General features: G+C 47.6%; 3 non-coding genes across 3 annotated transcripts; 2 read left to right on the top strand and 1 right to left on the bottom strand.

The window, feature by feature from the left end:
• The first annotated feature begins 9,033 nt into the window (after nucleotides 1–9,033).
• TRNAL-AAG (transfer RNA leucine (anticodon AAG)) lies at nucleotides 9,034–9,115 on the top strand. The gene has a single exon. It is a non-coding gene; the product is annotated as a tRNA-Leu (tRNA).
• A 300-nt stretch (nucleotides 9,116–9,415) lies between these two features.
• Nucleotides 9,416–9,497, bottom strand: TRNAS-UGA (transfer RNA serine (anticodon UGA)). The gene has a single exon. It is a non-coding gene; the product is annotated as a tRNA-Ser (tRNA).
• Nucleotides 9,498–10,313: 816 nt separating this feature from the next.
• On the top strand, nucleotides 10,314–10,385 carry TRNAH-GUG (transfer RNA histidin (anticodon GUG)). Its single transcript has one exon. It is a non-coding gene; the product is annotated as a tRNA-His (tRNA).
• Nucleotides 10,386–11,677: the final 1,292 nt, after the last annotated feature.

Here is an 11,677-nt window from a genome sequence, read left to right as displayed (position 1 = left end):
CCCGCCAACTTTCCGCTGCCCTTGAGAATCCTCCATGGCGGCGGAGCGCGCTCCGCCGCCATGGGGATTCTGACACCCCCTACCGCCATCCAGTTCCTGGCGGTTCTCCTGCCGGGAACAGGATGGCGGTAGGGGGTGCCGCGGGGCCCCTGGGGGCCCCTGCAGTGCCCATGCCAATGGCATGGGCACTGCAGGGGCCCCCGTAAGAGGGCCCCAAATAGAATTTCAGTGTCTGCCTAGCAGACACTGAAATTCGCGACGGGTGCAACTGCACCCGTCGCACCTTCCCACACCGCCGGCTCAATTCTGAGCCGGCGTCCTCGTGGGAAGGGTGTTTCCCGCTGGGCTGGCGGGCAGACTTTCGGCGGTCGCCCGCCAGCCCAGTGGGAAAGCCAGAATGACCGCCGCGGTCTTTTGACCGCAGAGCGGTCTTTTCGGCGGGAACCCCCTAGTTCTCTTTAGGTTAGAGATTAGGTTCATCATGCTAGGGGTATTAGGGCCTATTTCACATCTCATGTTGTTGCAAGATGGTGGAGGTCTTTAGATTCACGACTCTTGTTTTTACAATTCTGTTTCTTACATTGTTCATTATCCTAATCACTACAGCCCATGCATTTTACAGTAGATTGCAGTCTTGTTAATAAAATCTATTGAAAACTTTACTGCATTTCCTTCATTGCCTGTGTGTGACTGAGACTTGTTCCTTGTGTGAGAAAGGGGTAATCTCCATTTAACTACAACTCCCTTGAGATGTTGTACTCTTGAGTCCATGCGTAAAGGCTGCCAGAAATCACCTTTTATTGTTTGGGTTGTGATGAGGCACTGCTTGTGAGCTGGGACAGTTGCGACTTGTTGTAAGATTGGCTTAGTCACCTACAAACAAAAGTGCTCTCATCCCTAAACCAGCAGGGCTGTCTAGAGCAAGAGTCCATCTAAGACACCAGAAGGTAACATTCACGCCATTCACGCCCCAAGCTGAAGAACCAGACTCAGCCCACCCTTAACAGGTGCCCGTGTCTGAAGACCAAGAACACCTGACCTGACGGAGAGGGTATTGCTCCGGCCCATGAGTGCACCACAAGCACTCCCTGGGAGCCTGCTGAAGCATGCGTGAGGTGCCGATCACAGGCCCTGCCTACTGACCGCACTCAGATAGCACTCGACAGCCTGCTGAGCTGTGCGCTTGACCAAAAGAGCCACAATGTTGAGGGGACAAGAAACAGAATAAACAACCAGAGGAAAAAGAAAAATATACAATATCTAATCAAACGAGAACAGACTCAAAAGTGCACCCACCTCCACCTGTGTCCCCACCTGCAGGTGGGTGGGTTAGTGTACCCAGAAGTGTGACCGGCCCAACCCTGGAGGAACCATACACATAGACCACCTGCAACAAGCTGAGGTACACTGACCACAGGTACTGTGCAACTCCTCACTTCACACACCACCTGTGCAGACAAGCAGCCAACAGATTGGCAAAAACTGACCCATGCAACCCTTACTACGATCATGTTGCTGCCTGTGTAACCTGATATAGTGTTACAGGGGTGGCAGACGACACCGTGCAAGTATGACCACTGACTCTGTAGTAGCACAATGGCCGATGACCAAGTGCCAGCACCCAGCCCACGACCTCCTCCACAGCAGTACACTATGGTTGGTGCTCTCCCGCCATTGAGCGAATTCGTTGACCACACATTAGGTCCCCTCGCCAGAGAATATAGATTATAGGTCAGCAGGCTGGAGAACTATTTTGTGGCCACCCGGGAACATGATGGAGCAATCAAATGTTCACTCCTCCTACACTTTGGGGGAGATGAGATTTACAAGTTGTTCCAGCATCTCCCAAACACTGGTGCTATGGATGACTACGAAGTGGCACTGACAGGGCTAAACTTGCATTTCGACCCACAGCTGAATCCAGACTGAGCAGTTCAAGCTTCGCCAGGCTGGCCAGACAGAAGGGGTATATCAACCAATTTTACGCATAGCTAAGAACTTGCGAGCACATGCACGGATACGATCAACCAAAAGAAATAGGAGCCCAGCTCATCCAAGGATGCAGAAATAAAACGCTAATAGGCCTCATCCTGAGGCAACCCAATATCAGCATAGATGATATACTGATAATAGCACGCTCACATGACCAATTGGCAGCCTGTTCAGCCAAAATGGACTTGGTGCTTTTTCCAGTGTTTGTGTCAGCGCTAATAGTGAAACTAGAACACGCAGACCCAGTGCCGACACAGCAACTCTGAAGGAAGCCCAGAACTTATGCTCCAGCCCACAAAGGAGAAAGCTGTGAGTACTGTGGAAAAGAAGAACACAATCTGAAAAACTGCCCAGCCCAAGGAAAAACATGCACTGACTGTCTGTAGAAGCAGCAGGTGGGGAAGAGGAGTGCAGGGAAGATACGCCTCAAGATGACAATCAAACAGCTCTTGCTAGATAAACCAACTCCGCAGGCCTCATGCTATCAAACCACACATGATGTTGCAGAAGACTTCACTCAAGGAGGAGGATGTATTTCTAGTCTAAATCACAATTGATCTGAAGAGACATAGGAGGCCCCAACCAGCGAGCATAGTAACAATAGCCAGATCCTCCTTAAAAGCCCTCAAAGACATGAGCACCTCTGTGAATGTAATGCACCCACAGCAATAAATGTGCCTCTGACCCCGCCCAGCATTGGTGCCATTATCCACCAAAATCTTCACCTATGGTAGCCACACTCCCTACCACTACAGGGGAAAATGAAGGTGAACATCAAGTCAGGCGGTCAAGAAATCCAAGCCACATTCCATGTGGTCAGAAAGGAAGCAGGCACCCTCCTTGGAAGACACTTGGCAGAAGAGCTGGGGTCTGTGCCCTTTACAAACAGCATACAAACATCCTAAGTTGATGAACTGCTGAGAGAGTTTCCGGAGCTGTTCGCTGGCCTAGGGTGCCTAAAAGTGCCTCCTATCCAGCAGCACATTGACAGAGCTATCACACCCATAGCCCTTTGGCACATCCGCATCTCATTCCACCTCCGCACGCTGGTCGAGCAAGAGCTAGACAAGCTCGAAAGCCAAGGAGTGATTAAGAAAGTATCCAGACTGACCCCGTGGGTGTCCCCCATGGTAATCGCCAAAAAACCTAAGCAACTAGGGAAAATCCTGCTGTGCATTGATGTGTGCCTCCCCAACAGAGCCATTAAAAGGGAGAGGCTCATAATGCCCACCAGCGTTGATGACATCATCGCTGACCTGAACGGCTTTAAATGGTGGTCCACACTCTATTTGAAGTCTGGACACCACCATCAGAAGAGACCAGGTACATAACCACGTTCAAGACACTTGGGGCTGAGGAGGTACAGGCATTTGAACTTTGGCATCTCATCAGCCGCTAAGTGTTCCAAGAAGCAACCCGCCAAATCCTGATGGGGCTACAAGGAATGATTAACATCAGCAATGACATGCAAATCCACTCCACCACTGCTGAGGAACATCATCAACATCTGAAAGGCAACCTCAAGCGGCTGTCAGAATACAGGCACACCCTGCACAGAGAAAAATGCTTGTTCTTTCAGACATCCATTGAATTTTTTGGGTATGTCTTTAATCAGCAAGGGTTCAAGTTGACCTTCGAAAGACCCAGCCTATGAAACAAGCCCAAGCACCAAGAACCGTGACCGAGGTATTGAGTTTCCTGGGCATGACCACTTACTGTGGCAGGTCTATTCCCAACCTCACCACCCTGGCTGAGCCACTTCAGGCCCTGACAATGCCTAATGCCCAGTGGGTATGGGGCAAGCACGAAGAGAGGGCCTTCCAGACACTCAAAGAAGCGCTGCCATGGGAAACAACCATGGCATACTTCGACCTGCAGAAGAAGACCGAGCCGGTAGTCGACGTCAGTCCAGTGGGCCTTGGAGCAGTGTTGTCTGAAGAAGTCGAACCTGGCTAATTGGCCCCTCTTGCTTATGCCAGCAAAACCCTGACCCCGACAGAACCACGCTATGCCCAGATCGAGAGAAAGGCCTGGCAATCAAGTAAGACTGCGGACAATTTCACCTGTAGCTGCGAAGAAGGCCATTTAGAGTGATCACAGACCACCAACTGCTACTGCCTCTATTCAAGGGAGCTGCGCCACACCCGCCTCCGAGAATAGAAAGGCAATTCAGCTCCAGCACTATGGGATGGGAAGCAGTGTACTGACCCGGAGCGAGGAACTTAGCAGATTTCCTGTCTTGACATCCGCCTAGGCAAACAGCCAGACACACAGCAGAATCCGAAGAGACTGAAGAACATGTGCAAACTCTAGCCAGCACCAGCTGCCCTAAAACAATACACATAAGTGAGATATTCAGGACCACTGTGAAGGATGCAGTCCTGGCAAGGGTGAAGCACGACCTGGATGGCGGCTATTGGACCGACTTCCTTAAAAGTGCCAACAAGTGGGCAAGCCATGAGAAAGACAGGTTAACCAAGCTGTGCATGTCCAGAATGAGCTCAGCTAAACCCAAGATGGCCTCATCTTACGCAGACATTCCCTTGTCATCCCATTCAGTTTGTAAAGAGTAACCATGCTGGTGTATGGAGGACACCGAGGAGCAGCCAAAATAAAGACAGGCATGAGAGAGAAGGTGTGGTAGCCAGGCCTCGAGGCAGAGGTAGATGACATGGTAAAGCAATGCCCGGACTGACAGCTGACGAGTACCCCGGAACACCAGCTCAAATCACGACCGATGAACCCTGCACTTCACCCTGGTTCAAAGTCAGCCTCGACTTTGGGAGTTTTCCCTGATGGGTGGATCATGCTGGTATTGATCGACGAATATTTGAAATAACCCGTCAAAGTCATTGACTCTACCGCGTTCAGCCACATAGCTCCCACACTCGAGAAGAGAAGATGTTTGCCATGTATGGGTTACCCGAGGAGATCAAGACAGACAACAGACCCCAGTTCCAAGGGGCAGTATTTCAAGAACTCTTGAAATGCCTAGGAATCAAACATCGGAGGATTAGCAGTGGCCTCAAGCCAATGGCTATGTTGAGCGCTTAATGCGCACGCTCACCAAAATCCTCTGGATTACCACTTGGGAAGGAGGAAATACTGAGCTCAACCTACATCGGTTTCTCAGAGTATTGAGGAAAACCTCACTGCACCATGAAGCAGGCCCTTTGGTCTCTTATGTTAGCGGGAACCAGAAGAGACACCATGCCTTCCTGTCCAGGCTGGCAGCCATCTTGATACTTCCCAGATCAGACTCAAGCAAGATGGTGAGAGAAACGACTGAGCCAGCAGGAGGAGATGGCACGGACCCAGCATCTACAAGCTGGAGATCGGGTGATTATAAATGATCGAAGTCCTGGCTGGGAGTTCAGCGCACCATACAAGCAAGGTGGTTGGGTCATCAGCAAGGTAGCGGGCACCATGGTGACGGCACAGAAAGGCACCAAGACTGTATCCCGAAATGTGTTGTGATTCCGGAAGGTGACATTCGCAGAGCCCAAAGCTGAGGAAACAAAGTCAGCCTACCCTTACCAGCTGCCCGTGTCTAAAGACCAAGAACCCCTGACCACGACGGACAAAGGGCCAGCAAGCAGACAAGGTGCTCCAGGGACCCCAGAAGTTGGCCAACCCGAGGCCCAGTGTGAGCAGAGTCAATCGCGGCCCCAAGTGATACACTCTCGGGCCAAATCTGCTACCCAGCCAAAGACTGAAAGACTGTGTGTTTGAAATGTTAATTTTGAATAAAGTTGGGGAGGGATGTTATAAATTACCCGCGGTCTAGTGTCACACCAATGTTGTGATTGTGGCCACTGACCCAGATGCTGTGAAAAGTATTTCCTCTGGGCAGGGTGCCTAAGGGTGTGAATAAATGGGGTGAGGAAAATGTGTTGTCTTCCCCCCCTATAACACCAAAGAGCGTGTTGTGTGTGTTCCTGCTGCAAGCGTGCCACCCTGCTAAAGCGCGTCATACCTGCGATACTACACATTTCACCATCCTCTGCACTTTGTTGCATGGCTCATTTACATTTAACTTGGTTGTTAGACCTGACAGCCTTAGGGTGGTCACCCCTAACATTTTGCCTGCCTGCCTCCCTCCACTTTTTGGACACTGTTTTTGCTGGTTTTAGGACTCTGCACACTTTACCACTGCTCTCCCTTAAAACATAGTGACAATGGATCATACCCAATTGGCTTATTTAATTTACTTATAAGTCCCTAGTGAAGTTCACTATATGTGTCCAGGGCCTGTAGAATAAATGGTGCTAGAGGGCCTGCAGCACTGATGGTGTCACCCACTTAAGTAGCTCCTTAAACATGTCTCAGGCCTGCCATTGCAAGGCCTGTGTGCAGTTTCACTGCCAATTCGACTTGGCATTTAAAAGTACTTGCCAAGCCTAAAATTCTCCTTTTTCTAAATATAAGTCACCCCTAAGGTAGGCCCAAGGTAACCCATAGGGCAGGGTGCTGTGTAGACAAAAGGCAGGACATGTACTTGTGTAGTTTACATGTGCTGGTAGTGTAAAACTCCTAAATTTGTTTCACACTGCTGTGAGGTCTGCTCCTTTCATAGGGTAATATTAGGGCTACCTTCACATACTGTTTGAGTGGTAGCTTCTGATTTGAAAGGAGTAACAAGGTCATATTTAGTATGGCCAGAATGGTAATACACAGACCTGCTGACTGGCGAAGTTGGATTTAATATTACTATTTTAGAAATGCCATTTTTAGAAAGTGAGCGTTTCTCTGCACTTAAATCCTTCTGTGCCTTTCAATCCACGTCTTGCTAGGTTTAGTTGACAGCTCCCATGTGCATTCACTCATACAAACCCCAAACACAGGATGCTCAGTCACACTTGAATACATCTGCCTATTGAATGGGTCTTCCTTGGTTGGGAGGATGGAGGGCCTGACACTTACATGTCAAATGACAGTAGCCTGCCCTCACACAAAGGACTGCCACACCCCCTAGTGGGACCCTGGCAGACAGGATAGAACTGAAAGGGGACGTTGTGCACTTCTAAGCCACTCTTTGAAGTCTCCCCCACTTCAAAGGCACATTTGGGTATTTAAGCAGGGTCTCTGACCCTACAAACTCAGACACTTCTGAGGTAGACACTTCTACTTCACAAGACACTTCCTGGAGAAGAAACCCTGAACCAGAACCTCCAACCTGCCAAGAAGAACTGCCTGGCTGCCCAAAAGACTCACCTGACTGCTTTTCTGCAAAGGACTGCTGCCCTGATGTTGCCCTGCTGCCTTGCTGCTCTCTGGCTGTGCTGAGAAGTGCTCTCCAAGAGCTTGGATAGAGCTTGCCTCCTGTTCCCAGAAGTCTCAGGACCAAAAAGACTTGATTCCTGCAAAAGAACTCCTTGTGTGGCGAAAATCGATGCACAGCCTGCAAGAAATGACGCACAGCTTGCATTGCGGTGATCAAATCACTGCACGCCGAACCGGAATAATGCAGCCCGACTTTACAAGGAGAAGACCGACGCAGCGCCAGGGTTGCGACCGCAAATTTGATACACGGGCCACTGGATTGACGCAAAGCCGAGCCAGAACAATGCAGCCCTACTTACTGAGAGGAATCGACGCATCCCCTGCCATGCAGTATAATTTCCACGCCTCGCCCGCTGGGTCGATGCAGCCCCTGTGACTTTGTCCTGCAAAGCGCCAGATATCAACGCATTGTCCCCGGGGCATCGGAAAACCCCGCAACCTGAAGAGGATCCAAGTCCGCGCGCCGGAAATCGACGCAAAGTCTTCTCTGCGTGGAAAATAAAAGACGCATTGTCTGTGTGCAGTCAGAGAAATAGACTCACACCTCCCTATTTTCCATGCATCTCCTCCTCCGCGGTTCCTTGCTGAGAATTTGAACGCAAACCAAGTACTTTGTGCTTGCAAGAGACACTTGTTGCTTTTTAAAAGACTCAAGACACTTTAGATCATTATTACAGTGATATTTCAATGTATACTTATTGCATCTTAATCGTTTTGATCTATATCTTACAAGATAAATATTATACATTTTTCTAAACAATGTGTGGTGTATTTTTGTGGTGTTCTACTGTGTTATTACATTATTTATTGCACAAATACTTTACACATTGCTTTCTAAATTAAGCCTGACTGTTCATAATTTGGATTGTGAGTGATTTACCCTGACTAGAGTAATGGTCCTTGCTTGGACAGGGTGGGAACCAGGCTGCCAACAAAAGACCACATTTCTAACATTGGTGTACAGGGGGAGTGAGAACCAGGTCAAACAGAAAAAAAACACATCTATTTTAAAAGTGTGGTTTCAGTTGTACGCTACCAGTCCTTAGTTGCTTCACAATGTGCGCATGCCCGTGTGATGCGTATCAGGACTACGACGTAGCCCCAAGTCATGTGTGCTCCCTCGGCCGGTATATGGGTATTAAATTGTATCGAGGTGCATTTCGCGGGTTTTAGATTCACTTTTGCATTTTTGATGTGAGCTTCGTTGTTGCTGGTTAAAAGAGCAGATTGTGAAGATGTCGCGCAAGATGTGACTGCACTAGGCAGCTATGGCGCATGTTGGTGAGCCTAGGCAGGGCACTAGTACCGAGGACATCAGTATTACTCAACCTCCTCTGTTGTGGAACTTGATATTTACCTTTTGAATGGACTCCTCTTTACGAGGATGTGACTAATTATTCCAGCACTGTGAACAAATGCTTAGATAACGATCACATCACGTTGACATATTTAAAGAAAATGTTTCTACATTGTTTTAAAAAGTAATTTCTCGCAGAGTAAGGTATTTTACACTAAACAGTACACAGTCGGTCGGTTGGGAAAAGACGTGTGTTACAGATAATAGTTATTGCCGCTTTCCAGGCACCGCTCTCTTCCTGTCGTCTCTATTCACCTCCTTCAACTATGTTTACAGTGTTTTAATTGGCCTTTGTTCTACATTTATTAACTGCAGCGACCTCCTGCTATAAATACTACCAACTCAGTATGCAGCGACGATTTGCCTGCTCATGATATCCACATACATATCCACGCTTATAAGGTAGCGTGGCCGAGCGGTCTAAGGCGCTGGATTAAGGCTCCAGTCTCTTCGGAGGCGTGGGTTCGAATCCCACCGCTGCCAGTAGTATTTTTATTTTGTAATACGACCCTTTATAAATTCTTTTTCTTCGCTCCTTCAGCCATGGCTCCGCCAAAATATCCCGTGTTTCAAGTTAAATTTTTTGGGTTTTTTTTTGCTACATAATTTCTCATACTGATGGCAAAGGAGAATCCAGGAAATAGTCCGACATTCCCGTTTGATGTTTTGCTTTGTAAACATTCAAAATATGTTTTGGAGAGGAGTCGTTCATTACAAGTTGTGTTAGTAAATATTTGTATTTTATTTGTTTTACCCCATTGCTGTTTGAAAAAAAAAAACATACGTAGTCGGCAGGATTCGAACCTGCGCGGGGAGACCCCAATGGATTTCAAGTCCATCGCCTTAACCGCTCGGCCACGACTACTTATATGTGCATGATGGTTCGTATGACTCATTTAACACGAAAGTCTGCAACTCGAGTGCATATTGTACAAGGTCTTCCTGTAGAATTTCCAACAACGTAGAAAGGGCGCATTTCTATGCATTTCAGAGCAGCAACTTAAAAAAATACCTTAAGGCTACACGCGATGAAACGGATATTTTCATTGGCTACCGATTGATGCCAGTGACCATGTGACAATCACGGGCGCCCTATTCTGTCACAGCTCTGTGTGAAACAGGAACAGGCCAGTGCTGTATCTGAACACCAATTTACAAATACTCATTCAAATACCCAAGCGCACACCGAGTCTCAATATAAAAGCTATCGACGCCTCAGTCGCAATAAGTGGTATATAAATGCAGTTGCAAATCAATCAGGCTTGGTACTCAACCCTCTCCTCTAAAATGCACGCTGCTTCTTTTTTCGTTTCCTTTAATCCCCGATGTAATTTAATGAGACTGCTGTGCTTTATTCGCTTGAAACAGGACCGGACGTGTTTTCATTTCAGGATGGTTGTTCGCATGGATCCAAGAACTGTGTCTGGCCGACCAATGATGCGGACTCACTAGACTGGTGCATGAATCTGCCGCTTCCGGTACAAGTAGGGGAGGCGGCGATTAGGTGTTATCATTGGTGCTCTTCCATGCAAGAAAAGAGGGAGGTGGGCATAAGGCGCTTTAGCTCATAAGCAGAGAGATGGTGAAAACATTCTTCCAATGAAACAGTGAACAACATTTCTGGCATTGGTGTGACCTATGAATGCTACAGAACGTACATTCTGCACAGCCCAAGTAGCTCGCCGTGATCGTATAGTGGTTAGTACTCTGCGTTGTGGCCGCAGCAACCTCGGTTCGAATCCGAGTCACGGCATTGCGGGTGGCAATGTCACGGTAGTTGGGCTTAATTTTTAACAATTAGAAGAGTATTTGGCACCAGCTTTGATGCAGCCATGTTTCTGGGTTTTTGCACGTGTCTAGAAGAAAGAAGCAGTCTGGTTTGTAGTGTTTGAAATACCACCTGTTATGTAGCCTTATAGCCTATATAGGCTTATAGGCTATATCAGTTGTTAAAGGCCCTGAACTAGTGCATATCGTGTATTATGAGTGAAAATGCCTTTAACAACTGGTACAGCCCAAGGCAGAATAAGTTGTGCTTAATTTGAGACAGTGGTTTCTGCTGCTGGCACAGGCACTTTATTGTTTACATCAGCACTTAAGACAGTCTACCACAGGGTGATACTGACTGTCTAACTTAGTAACAATACAACAGTCGTTTAGTAATTCAATATACATTAAAAAGGACTAAAACCTGCTGCCCAAGCCATCCTTGTAATGTTGGACACCTGGAATAGTGTGATTTGTCACACTTGTAGGAGTGTGATGGTTAGTGTATGTGTTAGTACAGTCATTGGCACTCCTGGCAGGGGAAAAGGATGGTGCAAGCTGCAGGGGCTTTCTGACAAGGGACCTGACACTTTTTTTTTTTTTTTTTACAAATTAAGCATTGGCTATAAGCCTCTTAGAACACTCCACCGACTGAGAGCAGAATGTTCTAAATTAAAAAAGGGAGAAATGCAATCCCAAACTTTGGAGCAAAAGGCTTGTACCAACCATTATTAGTCCTGAGACCCTTTATTAGCCCTGAGCCACTTCATTGTCTTCATTTGAGCTCCTAACATGCCAAAGTCCTAATGTACCATACAGCTCTGCTCCAAAGCACTGAGGTACTTATCGACTAAATAAATGATTACCGAATGAGCCTGACAATTAAAGGGAAAGGAAGCACACTGGCAGGAAATCAGCATCAGTTCGACCATTGCATTCTGGGAGATGCCGTTCATAGTGTTTTGAATTACTCCCACTTGTAGTACATCAAGTAAAGTAGCACTCTATACACGCAGGCACATCCCTTGGCTCATCAACCAAATAACCCATGAAGATGCTGAACAATCAAAAGTGGAAGGAGCGCAATACCAGCAAGTTAGCACTGGCTGTGCCAAAACTGGTAGCAAACGATCTTTTAAATGTGAGTAATTCAAAAACACTGTAAGCTGCATCTACCAGGATGTAATGGGAGAACTGGCACTGATTTGCTGGCAGTGCCCCTCCCCCGACCCACTACCCCATACCAGTCATTGTTTTGTTTCAGTATTTCGGTGTCAA

Source organism: Pleurodeles waltl, chromosome 12 (assembly GCF_031143425.1).
Source record: "Pleurodeles waltl isolate 20211129_DDA chromosome 12, aPleWal1.hap1.20221129, whole genome shotgun sequence".
Classification (NCBI taxonomy): Eukaryota; Metazoa; Chordata; class Amphibia; order Caudata; family Salamandridae; genus Pleurodeles; species Pleurodeles waltl.
This window is presented reverse-complemented; position numbering and strand designations above follow the sequence as displayed.